Below are 13,292 nucleotides of genomic sequence, written 5' to 3' on the forward strand. Positions count from 1 at the left end.
CCTCAATGGGGATGGTTCTCAACACGCATGAACTATTGAGGAAGAGTCTTCTACTTCCTCTATGAGGATGATGTTTGATAGGTTTGATATATTTGAGGAAGAATATTTTGCTTCCTTTCTAAGGATAGCGTTCTTGAAATGCTTGAAATATTGAGGAAAAGTCTTCAGCTTTCTCCCTGAGTTTGATGTTCGATAGATTTAATCCATTTGAGGGAGAATCTTCTGCTTCCTTATTAAGGATAGTGTTCTTGATATGCTTGATCTACTGGGGATGGTTTTTGATGTGCTTTATCGGGGGAAGAGTCTTCTATTTCCTTTACCACTCACTAGGGAGTCCTTTGATAATTTTATGCCTTAATTGGGGTAATCTTGAGATGTCCCTCCTTTTTTTGGAAAGGAATTTTTTTTTTTTTTTTTTTTTTTAAATACTGTTTATGACTAAACTACATGTAGTTTAGTGGTGAGGCCTAAACTACACGTAGTTTAGCCATCAGGTGTGTTCTCGCCTTTTCATTTTTCCCAACAGTTACCAACCGTTTTTTTCTTCTTCTTCATTCTCTTCATCTCCCTCACCTTTTCATATTCTCCATAACTCTCTTTTTTTCTCTCTACAAAAACATCCTTCTCTTTTTTCTTTCTCTCACTTTCTAACTCCCTCAGTGAGGTTGCCTTCCACACCGCGATGTTCACCAACACTTATATCCTAGACTCACACACACACACTAACATGCATCTAGCATACAACATGGCATCTTTCATCCCAAACAAACATACTTATCTATCCACCAAACAAATGAGAGCCAAACATACAAAAGAAACCCTAGCATTCATTTAAAATAAGGCAGCAAGCATATCATCAAAAGGAAGCAAATCATTTTATGAACAAGGCATTAACTTCATACCTCAAAGGAGGATTAAATAACAACATGCATGTTCATGTGAATACATGACATACCTTACTTACCTCTCAGTAACACAGCACCTATGGCATTTGATAGGCCAAGAATGTATTGACCCTTTGTGATGAATTAACCAATTAATTAGCCAAGTTAATTAATTAATTCAATTAGTATGCAATAAGAGTGGTAGCACAAACAAATCACCAACTAAGTTAAAATGCAGCAGAAAATAAATTGACATGGTGATTTGTTTATGAATGGGGAAAACCTACATGGCAAAAATCCCACCGGGTGATTTTAAGGTCATCACTCTTGAAAATTCACTATTATCACAACAAGCGGTTACAAGTAAAGGAATCCCAGTACCTTATACCAACCTACAATTGTACACTTACCCGAATACCCAATTGGACTTGTTCTGTAATGACAATCTTTCCTTTCAATACACGGCTCCTAGTATGTGACTAACCAATTCAATGCGCGAATCCCAGTACCTGGCTTACTCACCAACTTGAGAAAGATGTTGGCTACAAAGTTCTTCAGTTCATCAACATGATGAAGATCATGAAGCTCCTTCGTTACAAAACCTTACGGTGTACAAACACAGCAACTTCTTGAAGAGAAAGATGAACTAGGGCATCTGTCACCGGTTCACAATATGCTTGTGAAAAACTTTTGCTTTGAAAAACAATCCTTATATATGTTTAGGGTTGTGAGAAAAGAAAGCCCAAACATCTATTTATGGATTAGAGTGAAATCAGCTCTGAAAAACTAATTTTCATAAACCTCGACAGATACCCTATCTATCGAGCAGCTGTCGAGCATCTGGCTTAAACAGCCTTTTAAACCTCGATAGATACTAGCTGTCGAGTTTTAAAATCTAGTACTCCTTCACTTGTTTCTTGGACAGACTTGCATGACTTTAACACTTGAACTTGAAACCTTGTTCCTTGAAGCATTAAACACATCCTAGATCTACCCAATTACAAGTAAAGTGGGTTTTGTCAAAGGATTATCCAATTCTATATTGACATATGTTCCTAACATGATTCACATAGCATTGACGAATGGACATGTGAATGAACGGTATGGTATCAAAACTAAGACAAACCCTAATCTAAACATATGACAGCAAACAAACATGTGAAAGAGGTAGACAAGAACCCTATTGAGCCTAAAGAGGTAGACAAACAGACAAAAATTTAGGGTTTCTAGGCAATGGCGTCATGCACGCTAGAACAGGCCTGCGTGCACAGGTAAGATTATGCGTAAGCAAGTCCTTGCCCAAAAAACCTAAAAATGCAAAAACGGAGTATGGGCACAAGGGAAAAGAGTGCCGAAGTCACCACCTAGTTATATGGTCTAGGAACCATGAATATAGCGTCCTTTCAAGGAAGGACCTTTGGTCTTAACACCAAAGTATGGGTTTAGAGTTTAGGTACGCTCTTAGGAAGGTATTAGGCACCCAAGATTGCCCAACCCTAAGGTTGGCCTCCCATCATTGTGTCTTACATCCTAACCTTATTAAAAACATGTTCAACACTTGCATCTATACTCACACACATACTAGCATACATCTAAGCATACAATCATGCCATCATTCATCCCAAAACACATGTCCAGCCTTAAAGAAATAAAGAGCCGAACACCTTAGCATGTGAAACCCTATCATACACCTCAAGGCAAGGCAGTAACCCAAACATGGTAGCAAAGCAAATCACATCATAAATCAAAACAAGGCATTATCTTCATACACATATATCAAGGGAGGGTTAAATAATCAACATGCATGTTCATGTAAATGCAGGACTTACCTTACTTATCTCACAGCATCTCAGCACCTATGACATCATAAATGGGCATGTGAATGCATGTTCATCGTGTCAAAGCAAGAAACAAGCATAAAACCCTAATCTAAACATGTGATAACAAATAAACATGTTAAAAGATGGACAAACAGTTATGGGGATTAAAATATATGAAAAAGAGGCTACATAGAACAAACATGTGAAAGCAAAAACAAAATAAACATAAATTACGGTTTCTGGGTAACAGCATCACGCACGCTAGAACAGGTCTGCGTATGCATGAGTTCAGCTTATGTATATAGGCTTAATCATGTGTACACAAATCCTTACCCAAAAAACCTAATTAATACAGAAATAGAATAGAAACCCAACAAAATAGAAAAAACGTAAGTCTAGCAACCTAACATGCTAAAAAACATAAAGAAAGCCTAAAACTAACCTAAACAAACATGTATAAACAAAAACTAAAAAAAGAAACAGATTAAAGGCAGAAAAGGAAAAAGAAAAGTTCCAAAAGAATACCTTAATACAAAAGCTCCTAGGCTTGATTTTTCACCATTCCCCTCAGTCAAATCTATTACAATTCAATAAAATAGTGATTAGTAATCTTAAACTCAAAGGATTGGGGACAGAAAAAGTCCCAATCAAATCAAAAGACTTGAGGGTGTTTTTTGAAAAACTCCCTTTTGATTCACTATTTTCTAGTGAATATTAAGTTTTTCCATGTAAAGCTTTTCTTCTGAATCTATGTGTTTTGAAAATGTACCATGCTTTTTATGATTGAAAAAATGGGGTTTGGAATGGCTCCCAGACGATGTGGGATTCATTCCAAATCTCAACCATTATTGCAGAAAACTTGTCTTTCATATGCTTTTGAAACCCTAGCTGCATATATAAGAATGTGCCTACATACGCATGCTTTAGCTCGCGTATGCATGTCATGACTCACGTATGCAGGCTGAGGGCTACTTTGGTTATTTAATTTTCCAAAAATAGATTTTTACTCATTTAAAAGGTTATATTTTCTATTTTAAAACTCCTCAAGTCAATCTAATATCAGATTAGGCTCTAGACCTTGGGCCTTAGAGTTCGAGTATTATTGGGGAACGGGGACCTAAGTCGTAAGGGGTACAAAATGTGGTGTCTACATAAAGCAAAACCTTAAAACGAAAATCTAACAACCTAATGTGCATAAAACATGAAAAGAACTAAAAAAACCTAACTTAAACAAACATAAACTACGCAGAAAACAAGATTAAAATGAAGAAAGAAAAGCGTAAAAGAAAGAGAAAGGGTTAGACCCAATACCTTAAAGCAAAAACTCCTAGGCTTGATTTTTGACCATTCCCCTCATTCAAATCTATCACAATTCAATAAAACAGTGATTAGAAAATTTAAACTCGAAGGATTGGGACCAGAACAGGTCCCAATTAAATAAAAATGACTTGAGGGTGCTTTGTTAAAACTCCCTTTTGATTCATTATTTTCTAGTGAATCTTAGGTTTTTCCCGTAGGATTTCTGTGTGTTTTGAAAATGTACCATGTAAGGCTTTTTATAGTGGAAAAAATGGGGCTTGGAACAGCTCCCAGACAAGGTAGGATTAATTCCAAACCTCAGCCATAATTGCAGTAACTTGTCTTTCTTATGCTTCTGAAACCCTAGCTGCATATGCAAGAATGTGTTTGCGTATGCATGCATTAGCTCGTGTATGCAAGCTGAGGGCAAGTTTGGTCCTTTAATTTTCCAAAAATAGATTTTTACTCATTTAAAAGGTTTTATTTTCTATTTTAACACTCTTCAAGTCAATTTAATATCTAATTGGGCTCTAAACTAATCTTGGGCCTTAGAGTTCGAGTATTATTGGGGAACGGGGGCCCAAGTCGTAAGGGGTACAAAATGCGGTGTCTACACAGAGCAGAACCTTAAAATAAAAATCAAACAACCTAACGTGCAACATGAAAAGAGCTAAGAAACTAACTTAAACAGGCATACGCTAACATAAACTACGCAGAAAACAAGATTAAAATGAAGAAAGAAAAGCAGAAACGAAAGAGAAAGGGTTAGACCTAATACCTTAAAGCAAAAGCTCCTTGGCTTGATTTTTGATTGTTCCCTTTAGTCAAATCTATCACATTTCAATAAAACAGTGATTAGAAACTTTAAACTCGAAGGATTGGGACCAGAATAGGTACCAATCAAATAAAAATGACTTGAGAGTGTTTTGTGAAATACTCCCTTTTGATTCACTATTTTCTAGTGAATCTTAGACTTTTCTCGTGGGATTTCTTTGTGTTTTGAATATGTACCATGTAAGGCTTTTTTTAGTGGAAACAATGGGGTTTGGATTGGCTCCCAGATGATGTGAGATTCATTCAAAACCTTAGCCATTATTGCAAAAAACTTGCCTTGCTTATGCTTTTGAAACCTTAGTTGCGTACACAGGAATGTGCTTGTGTACGCATGCTTTGGCCTGTGTACGCAGGCCAAGGGCCACTTTAGTCATTTTATTTCCAAAAATAGATTTTTTCTCTTTTAAAAGGTTATATTTTCCATTTTAACATTCCTCAAGTCTATTTAATATTTGATTGAGCTCTAAATTGGCCTTGGGCCTTTGAGTTCGAGCATCATTGGGGAATAAGGGCCCGAGTCATAAGGGGTACAAAATGCAATATCTACATTACGCATACTCACCCTAAATCCTAACCCAAAAACACAGGAACACGGCAACTCAACAATGAAAACTAACAACCTAACATGCTTTACATCAAAAGATAAAGAAAACCTAGACTAAGCAAACATATTATAACACAAAGACAAGTAGTAGAAATAGAAATAAAGATAAAGACAAAGAAAAATAAAAGAAAAGAGGTAAGAAACTTTGTACCTCAAAACAAAAGTACCTTGGCTTGATTTTAACCGTTCTTCTCAGTTCAATCTATTCACAATCAAATATAAAAGTGATTAGTAATCTTAAAACACCAAGATCAAGGCAAGAACAGGCCTCAATCAGAAAAAATGTTGACTTAAGGATGTTTTGTGAAAATCTCCCTCTTTGATTCACTATTTGTAGTAAATCTTGTGTTAGAACTCTCTGTATCTTTTGATAAGCTACATTTTATAGCTTTATATAGTAAGAAAATAGGGGTTTGGAATGGCTCCCATACAATGTGGGATTCGTTCCAAAATCCATCTTTAATATAGAAAAACTTTCATTTTATAGTTTCTAGAATCCTAACATGTGTACACAAGCATAAATCATGTGTACGCAGAGCTTGAGCATGCATGTGCATACGCGTGTATGCTATGCATGCCCTAGGGATTCCTTAGTCTTTATTCTCCAAAAAAATACTTATTTTATTTATAACAAGAGTTATATCTTTCCTAAAACATTTTCCTCAAGTCAATTTCAATTTGATTAGGCCCTAAACCAACCTTGGGCTTTAGAATTTCAACATCATCTGGGAACAGGTGCTCGAGTCGTAAGGGGTACAAAATGCGGTGTCTACAGATGCCCTTCTTTTGATTTGTGAGCTCCATTAACAAAATCAAAATAATAAGAGACAAATCATTTTTTTCAATGTACGACTTAGGCCCAACCCATGCACATAGCAAACAACACGTATACATGGGGTGGGTTGCAACTCCATAAAGTTGCATGGGAATCATATGTTCGAAGTCCCACCTTTGTTACTCGGGAAATGAGGAATAATATGTTCATTATCCTGAGTCGAGAACCTGTTTTGCAAATTGCAAGCAAAAGCCGAGTGACTTACTCTCCTAGAGTCACTAAAAAAGGAAAAAAAAAAAAAACATAGCCAATGGCCGCAACCATCAACCAAACAAACAAGGTGCTCTTACGAGCTTAAAAGGTACTAGCCTTATTGCACGCGCTCCACGCGTGCATAAGGTTCTTTTTCTTTTGGATTTAGTGTCATAATTTTCTATGAATCACAATTTGGTTTAAGTATTTGTTCGACGATATTATTTTCTTGAGAACTACTCATACAGCCATAAGTATTATTTGGCTAACTCCAAAAAATGAAATTAATAATAGAGAGATGAAAAAAATGTGTTCATTTTTTGGAGCTAGCCAAATGACACTCATGTTGTATGATTAGTTCTCAAGAACATAATATTATCAAACAAATACTTAAACCAAATTGTGATTCATAGAAAATTATGACACTAAATCCCAAAAAAAGAGCCTTATGCACACACGGAGCACGTTCGATGAGGCTAGTTTCCAAAACTAATATCTAGGTAATACAATTTTGACTAAAAATTAAAATCAATGCTTTACATTAGTGAATTAAGACACATCAAAATTGATATATTTTATGATAGTTTATAAATATCTATTGGCAGAGCACAAAATATTATTTGGATTTGCAAAGATTTTTTTTTTTTAAAAAAAAGATGGAATTTAAATATTCTAAATAGCAAATGATAATTTTAAATATTAAACATGGAATTTTTTATTATTAATTTTTTTTTTGCACATAGGAAAGACATCCATTAAAAGATATAATATATGAAGATAGCATTACAACAAAAAGAGAACTGATAATGGAATTTAAAAAAAAAAAAAAAAGATGGAATTTAAATATTCTAAATAGCAAATGATAATTTTAAATATTAAACATGGAAATTATTTTTATTTTTATTTTTATTTTTTTGCACATAGGAAAGACATCCATTAAAAGATATATTATATGAAAATAGCATAACAACCAAAAGAGAACTAATAATGTAGAATAAGCTAATTAAAGAATATAAGTGTTATACATATAAAAAAACTCGGGCATAATAAGGCAATTAGTTATTTTACAAAACAGAGAATCACTAAGGAGTTGTGCATGATTGAATGCAAGTTTTAACTTCTTCTCTCACCCAAACTCAACTAACACCAAATTGTGATGCTTTGGCCTTTATGCAATCCACTAAAAAAGTCACCCTGCATTTATTAAAAAAAAAAAAATTGATATGAGTTAAAATTGTTTTCTTTTGGGTGGACATTGAAACAAATACATGGTTGTTGTGTTTTTTAGTTTGAATTTTTTGACCACGTTAGAATTTAGAGCATATATTATGAAATTAATTTCAATTTGGTTCCAAGTATAAAATGACTGAGCAGGATAATATTAAAAAAAAAAAAAAAATGTAGAGGTTAGTATTTTGCAAAGAGGAAAAGGAACCGAACTGTGTAGTTTTTTTTTTTTTTTGTACAAAGGAAATACATTCATGAAAAGAAAAAAAATACAGCACAGCGAATGAAAACCATAAAAATATTCTCAAAAAAAAAAAAAAAAAAAAAAAAAAAAAAAAAAAAAAAAAAAACCATAGACATATAATACATGGATTAGAAAACGTACATACCTTTTTGAAAGAATATACTGGTTTTTGGGAGACCCTCCAAGAATGAAATCAGTGTAAAGGCCATTCAACAATTGTTGTAATTTCTAGGAATTTTGTGTCATTCGTTATTGAATTTTTCATCCAAAACACACACACCAAAAAAAAAAAAAAAAAAGCTTTGAAGAAAATTTACATGCCTTTTTAATGAAATTAAGCAAGGATTGTACACAAATCTTTGCACCTCCAAGAAGCAAGTTTGTGCATAGATCATGCAGCAAAAGGAAGTGAATACTTCAACTGTCTATGGATGTTACACTTAAAGAGCCTGACAAAGATTTTATTTCAATTAGGAATAGGAATAGTAATCCTTGTACATGTTTGTGAGCACATCCTAACAAAAGTTCTATTTCGATTAGGAATAGGAATAGTAGTCCTTGTACGTGTAAAAAACTACTGAGAAGAGTTTTTGTTTATGAGGACTTCATATATTGGGAAGTTTTTGTTTGTAGCGGATGGGAAACGTGGGGAGTGTTTTGTTTTTTTGGGGGGGGGGGGGGGGGGGGGGGGGGGTGGATAAACCCAGGGAGTGTTTTAATTACATGTAACTTCCCACTATAACTATCACATGCGTGGGGGTAGAACTGTAGAAGTTACAAAGTTAGCTAGGTTTTTAGAAAAGTGGGTAGTTTTGATTGTGTACATATGTGGTGAGAATTTTTTTTTTTTTTTTTTTTTTTTTGGGGGTATAAATCTACTATCTGGGAGTTTTTGTAATGTGAGGAGCGAGGACTGAGGTGTTTTGTTCCCAAAAATTTTGAATTTAATTTTGAACAAAAACAAAAGTAACGTGTGGGAAGTATTATTATTTGTTTTTTATTGGAACATTGTATCTATCTACTGTGGAGAGTTTTTATTTGTAGGTTTCTTGTTTTAATTTCTTGTTATTTTTGTTAATTAAATCGGAAAAATTTTGGTAAGTGAAAAAATTAGTTTAGGCTTTTTATTTATTTATTTAAAAAAAAAGAAAAAAAAGAAAAAAGAAAAGATAATGAAGCTTGGATAATTTTAGGACATATGTGAATCATGTTAAGTACATATGTCATTTAGAATTGGTTAATCCTTTGACAAAACACACTTTACTTGTAATTGGGAAGATCTAGGATGGTTTAAGTCTTCAAGAAACATGTTGTTCAAGTTAAGAGTTAAAGTCATGCAAATTTGTCCAAGAAACAAGTGAAGAAAAGCTATTCATTAAAACTGGACAGATTCCTGACAGCTACTCGATAGATACTATCTATCGAGGCTCGACAGTTGTATCTATAAAGAATTACGAATTTCAGATTTCCAGATCTGATTATCGACCCATGCTGATATGTATTTGTGTAAGGTTTCTTTTTTCACAACCTTAGACATATATAAGTCTTATTTTAAAGGCTATCACATTAGAGAATATAAGGAGAACACATACAAAAAGTGACTGAGTGTCTTATTCTCTCTGAAAGAAGTTATTACGTCTTTGCACCTTAGGGTTTTGTAACCAAGTGTTTCTTGATCTTCATTGTTGATGAATTGAAGAACTTTGCAGCCAACATCTTCTTCAAGTTGGTAAGTTAGTCACGTACTGGGAGCCGTTCATCATTGGTTAGTCACGTACTGAGATTCGTGCAAAAGGGTGGCATTCATATATTGAAGAGTTCAGAGGTTCTGAAGCGGTAGAAGATTTCTGCTGTAAGTTCATCTACGAGGATTATAGAGTCTAGGGATAAAGGTTTTGTACTAGATCTGAAACTTCACTTTACTATAGTGAATTGCTTTTCAAAAGGTTTCCCTCTAGGTTTTTTACTGCGAAACTAGTTTGTTTTATTGGTTTTCTTGAGTCATCATATTTTGTCTTATTTACTTTTTCGTTGTGCATGATTTTGACATGATATTGATATTTGTTTGCTTTAATGAGTTTTATTCATAATAAATCTAATTAACAACTTGGGTTTAAAACTTGTTTATTCTATTAACCGGGGTCTAAATTTCCCAACAGATAAGTTTTTAAAAAATTAAACTCAAAAATTTTGGTAAGAGAAAAAATTAGTTGAAGTCAAATTTCACGTTATAATTGTGTGTGTGAGTGTTTTTTATTTATTATTTATTTTATTTTATTTATTTATTTTTTTTTAAGGAAAAGATAATCATGCCTACATTTTGGATGAGTTTTAAAATAAAACCTAAAAATTTTGCTAAAAGGTTGTGTAACTGCTTGGTACTAGGGATGAACCTCTTGAACATGGGATTTAAAAAAAAAAAAAAATTGAATTTAGTTATTGAATTCCTTATATGCCTCATTTTTTTATTTGGAAATTAGGAAAAAGGAAAAAGAAAAAGAAGAGTACATTAGTGGAATAAAAAGAAATTTTATTTTTATAAAAAAAAAAAAGTTGAATTATGCTTCACTACTAACGTGTGAGAGAAATGTGGTTAGAAAAAACATTTTTTTTTATTTTTAAATTTAGCTAAAATATAGGAGTTTTTAAAATCAGTAATTATACATATTTAACCATATTATTTAAGCTTTACAAACTAATAAATTTGATGGCATTTTGGGCATCAAAATTGAGGAATCCAAATAGGGGAAACCCCTTAAATAATAGTATAGATATATCTGTGGTGTCCATTTGGAGCTCTTGCCTAAAACTTCTCTGGGTGGCTTACGCCTCTAGGTAATACTTGTCTTCTATCTCCATCTCAACCTATTCTAGTGAGGCATTTGCCTCGGGGTGACCTTTGTCTCTATATCTATCTCTACCTTTTCTAATGTGCCTTCATATTCAATTCCCAGAGGATATGTGCACAAGTTCTAACTTGCATAGGATTTGTACTTCCATATTCAACTCCTAGAGGATATGTGCACAAGTTCTGTATTCTTCTCTTCTGACTTACATGGGATCTGTGCCTGCATATACAATTCTCGGAGGATATTTGAACAAGTTTTGTATTTTTCTCTTCTGCCTTGTATGGGATTTGTGCCTACATATTCAATTGAAGGATATGTGCATAATCATTGTATTCCTCTGACTCACAAGGAAATCCTTGGTGTGTGATCTAATGGGGAAAATAAATTTGCTAATGAATGTGTTGGTGGCCCATGGGGGAGCCGTCTTGGTGATTTTGACCTACGAGGAAGTCTTTGATAGTGTGTAGGCCATTAGGGAAAATTCTTTTCTTATCCTTCATGACTCACTAGCGAACTGGTGTTGATCCTACTCATGAGGGAGTTTCCTCAACTCCATGGGAAAATCCATTTCTTCACAACTCTTGAAGGAGTTGCCTTTATGCCTTAGACCCTCAGGGAAGTCCTCCATGATACTTGGGAAAAACTGTGTACTTGTAACTTACTGGGGTTTTGGTTAATGGCCATAACTCAAGAGGGAGATGCCTTTGTGATTTCCAATCCGTTGAGGGATGTTCTTGATCCTTTCAATTCCACTAGGGATGCTTTGAGAGTCCTTGTGTCTTTTACCCAACTAAGGGTATTTCTGCCATTTTTGGATGAATTTGTGAGTTTTTATTTGCATTTCCTACCTTCTGGGTACCCATTGGGAATATTTGGAATTTTTTAAAAACTAAACTACACGTAGTTTAGTGGGAAGGCCTAAACTATATGTAGTTTAGCCACGAGGTGCCTTCTTGCCTCTTCATATTTTTCTAAACGGTTACCAACTATTTCTTTTTCTTTTTATTTCTCTTCATCTTCTTCATCTCTTCACATTCTCTCTACAAATCCCTTTGCCTCTCACTCATTCCTTCACTCGCACAATTTGATTCTCTCAAACTCTTTCATCTTCTCCAATGGCACCCAAGTCCAAAACCAAGAAAAATTCCTATGTGATTTCCGGTGATGTCTTCAATCTCACCTGCTAGAATAGGGCTTTTGGGTTGAATGTGTCCCTCCACTGGTCTACAGGCTACAATACCATCTCTCAGAGGGTGCAAGGACCGGATCGGAAAGTTTTTCAAACTTTTCTCATTTTCAAGTTCTGCTTTGATCTTTCATTTTAATCCATTTTTAGGCTTGTAATTGCTTAGGTTTCGTTGTGGGATTGGTTTAGCTGAAACCTTAGGAGGGGTATGAACATGTTGAGGATGAGTTTTCATCAAAAGTTGCCTGAGAATGTCAAAGAACACTTTCTATGTTCATGCACGTGCACATATCGGGCCTGCATATGCATCTTGTATTCATGCGCACGCATACTTACTCCTGCGTACGTAAGCTATGTTCATGTGTATGCGTCCATGTTCTTTAGTTCATATAGACGCATGTTCCAACATGCATATGCATACGCGGACCCTACGTACGCATGCTGGCACTCAGAAACCCTAATTTTTATTATTTTGACTCTTTTTCATTTACTTCCTTATCCAATGGCAATTATCATGCCCTCTTTTCATATTTTTGCATGTCTCAGCTCCTTTTTTAGGTAGGGGTAGCACTAGTCACATATTTTCTTGGTTTAGGGCCTCGATGACACAAAGGCCTTGGTGCGCGCAGTCGGTTTCAAGCCTATCCGACATTTGCTTCTGGAGAGTCATGCCAATGGAATCTTTGTACAGTCCCTAGCTGAGAGGTGGTGGGATACTACCTGTAGACACTGCATTTTGTACCCCTTAGGACTCCGGTCCCTGTTCCCTATTGATGCTCGAACTCTAAGTCCTAAGGCCAGTTTAGAGCTTAATCAGATATTAAATTGACTTTAGGAGTGTTCAATTCAAAAATATAACCTTTTAAATGAGCAAAAATCTATTTTTGGAAATAAAATGACCCAAGTGGCCCTCGCCCTGCATATGCAAGCCAAAGCATGCGTATGTATACATATTCCTGTGTACGCAATTAGGGTTACAGAAGCATAAGAAAGACAAGATTTCTACAATAATGGCTAAGGTTTGGAATGAATCCCACATTGTTTGGGAGCCATTCCAAACCCCATTTTTTCAACTATAAAAAGCCTTACATTATACATTTTCAAAACACACAGAAATTCCATGGAAAAAAACTAAGATTCACTAGAAACTAGTGAATCAAAAGAGAGTTTTTCACAAAACACCCTCAAGTCAATTTTATTTGACTGAGACCTTTTCTGGCCCCAATCTTTCTAGTTTAACGTTGCTAATCACTTTTTTATTGGTTTGTGAATAGACTTGACTGAGGGAAACGATCAAAATCAAGCTTAGAAAGCTTTT

This window comes from Quercus lobata, chromosome 2, assembly GCF_001633185.2.
Source record: "Quercus lobata isolate SW786 chromosome 2, ValleyOak3.0 Primary Assembly, whole genome shotgun sequence".
NCBI lineage: Eukaryota > Viridiplantae > Streptophyta > Magnoliopsida > Fagales > Fagaceae > Quercus > Quercus lobata.